General features: G+C 38.2%; 1 non-coding gene across 1 annotated transcript; it reads right to left on the reverse strand.

The window, feature by feature from the left end:
* Positions 1–2,032: 2,032 nt before the first annotated feature.
* On the reverse strand, positions 2,033–2,139 carry LOC128279999 (small nucleolar RNA R71). Its single transcript, XR_008270181.1, has one exon. It is a non-coding gene; the product is annotated as a small nucleolar RNA R71 (small nucleolar RNA).
* Positions 2,140–3,050: the final 911 nt, after the last annotated feature.

Below are 3,050 nucleotides of genomic sequence, written 5' to 3' on the forward strand. Positions count from 1 at the left end.
TTTGTGGAACTTTTAGCGGTGCCTTGCAAACAAACGCAGCTAAAAGCCATGTTTTTAAATAAACGCCACCAATTTTTGCGGTGTTACCTATAGCGGCGTTTTTTACGGCATTTTAAAAAGAGCCGCAAAAAGTTTTAGTGGTGCTTAAAAGTGCCGCTAAAGGCTAAAAAAAGCGCCGCTAAAAGTCTATTTTCTTGTAGTGACAACCTAGGCCATTCAACGATGCATCACTATAAATCACAAAATCCTTACCTGATTCTGGCTATACTAACGCTGGAGCTTCAGTCAAAAGATCTTTCAACTGATCAAAACTTTTCTGACATTTCTCGGACCATTCAAACTTTACATCTTTCTAAAGTAATCTGGTCAATGGAGTCGCAATAATCGAAAAACCTTTTAAGAATCATAGGTAATAGCCAGCCAGTCCTAGAAAACTGTGAACTTCGGATACATTTCTCGGAGCCTTCCAATCCATTATTGCAGAAATCTTGATCGGATCGACTCGAATACCCGATGCTGACACGACATGCCCCAGAAAACTAACCTCACGCAACCAGAATTCACATTTACTAAACTTTGCATATAACTGTTTCTCTCGAAGAGTTTGGAATACAATTCTAAAATGCTCAGCATCCTCAGTTTCATTTCGAGAATATATCAATATGTCATTGATAAGCACAACAATAAATTGATCTAGGTACGGCCTGAAAATCCAATTCATTAAATCCATAAAGATAGTAGGTGCATTCGTTAGTCCGAAAGGCATAACTAAAAATTCATAATGACCATACGTCGTTCTAAATGTAGTCTTTGGCACATCAGAAGCTCTAACTCGCAACTAGTAATAACCCGATCTCAAATCTATCTTTGAAAACATTGTAGCTCCGTTCAATTGATCAAACAAATCATCAATTCTGAGTAGAGGATATAAACATTCTCATCGTGCCATCTTTCTTTTTCACAAACAACACAGGAGCACCCCAGGGCGAGAAACTCGATCGTACAAATCCTTTATCGATTAATTCTTGCAACTGAGCTTTTAATTCTTTCAACTCTGTCGGAGCCATTCTATAAGTAGCTATTGATATCGGTGTTGTACCCAACATTAATTCAATGCCAAACTCAACCTCTCGGATCTGTGGTAAACTCGAGAACTTTTATTTTTATTTAGTTTAAAATCTTATTTTCCTTAATAACCCTTTTCAAAACAAAATATTTATTTTTTTCATCAAAGTGTTTAAAATAGCATTCATAAATAATTCTTTACACAGTCCCTGTGGGTACGATAACTCGACCTTTACTTGTCACTTTATTACTTGTTGTGATTGTGTACACTTGTACATTTCCGTCGTTCCAAGTTTTTGCTGCCGTTGCCAGGGACTGTTTTAAAAAGTCATTATTAGTGAATTTGTTAGTTTTGCATTTTGGTTTAATTTTCTGTTTAAATTCTAACTTAATTAATTTCTCTGTGATTATTTCAGGTGTTTATGAGTATTGATCGAATTATTGACCTACTCCCTGTAGACCCTAAGATTAAACAAACTTTTCAACAGCGAAGAAGTTAAGCAAATCAGAGAAGGACCGAAGAGATGAACTTTGAAAATTTGATCCAAGGAAATGGAGTAACCCTACTCAAAATCCTATCCTTATTGTTGATGATAGGGATAGAGCTTTACGACATTATGCCGTGCTAGTGTTTAATGAACTTAATTCAGTTATTAGGAGACCCAAAATTGAGGCACAGTAGTTTGAGCTGAAGCCAGTCATGTTCCAGATGCTTCAGAAAGTGGGCCAATTTAGTGGAATGCCTACCGAAGATCCTCACCTACACTTAAGACTGTTTATGGAGGTCACCGATTCTTTCAAGTTAGCCGAAGTACCTGAAGATGCATTACGATTGAAGCTATTCCTGTACTCACTAAAGGACAGAGCTCGAGCTTGGTTGAACTCATTGCTGCAAAATTCAATTTCCACATGGCAAGAGTTAGCAGAAAAATTCCTTATGATGTATTTCCCGCTTAGCAAGAATGCTAAGTTGAGGAACGAGATCACTACTTTCCAACAAATGGATGATGAGTCCTTGTATGAGGCATGGGAAAGGTACTAAGAATTATTATGAAAGTTCCCTCATCATGGAATCCCACATTGCATCCAACTTGAGACATTTTATAATGGTCTTAATGCTCACACGAGGATGGTAGTTGATGCTTCTGCTAACGGTGCTCTCCTTTCTAAGTCTTATAATTAGGCATATGAAATCATTGAGAGGATTACCAGCAACAATTATCAATGGCCAACCAATCGAGCAGCATCAGAAAGATGAGCTGCTGGAATACATGAAGTAGATGCTCTCACTTCACTCACATCTCAAGTGTCCCCAATATCCTCAATGCTTAAAAATCTTACTACTCATGGGTCTAACAGTTTTGCAGCACAACCACCTAACCAATTTGAAAATATAGTTTATATCTATTGTGAGGAAGGACAATTGTTCGAAGAATGTCCATCAAACCCAGAATCCATGTAAAACATAAGTAACCAAAACCAAAATTGAGGAAGCCAAGGATTGCAATCCAATTTTTATAACCCATCGTGGCGAAACCACCCGAATTTTTCCTAGAGCAAACAAGGGGTTGGAACCAGTAATACTTATGTCCAACCTAGATTAACCCAACCATCTAGTTTTCTCCAACAAGTTCTGAAACCAACCCAAGCTGAACCATCCAATGGCTTAGAAAATTTGTTGAAGGCATACATGGCCAAGAATGATGCCTTAATCCAAAGCCAAGTAGCTACATTGAAAAACCTGGAAAACCAAATGGGCCAGCCTGCAACTGAACTCAGACACCAACCACCAGGTGCTTTACCTAGTGAAATAGAGAATTCGAGGAATTCAGGAAAGAAGCATTGCAAAGCGTTGACATTGAGGAGTGGAAAGACAGTAGAGCCCAACACCAACGAAGCTGAAAAGGAGCAAGCTGACGCTCAAAATCTAGAGGAAGTTCAACCAAGTGTTGAAATTCCAGTTTCACAAGAACCAGACTCTGGAA

The sequence above is a fragment of the Gossypium arboreum genome, chromosome 8, assembly GCF_025698485.1.
Source record: "Gossypium arboreum isolate Shixiya-1 chromosome 8, ASM2569848v2, whole genome shotgun sequence".
NCBI classification, from domain to species: Eukaryota; Viridiplantae; Streptophyta; class Magnoliopsida; order Malvales; family Malvaceae; genus Gossypium; species Gossypium arboreum.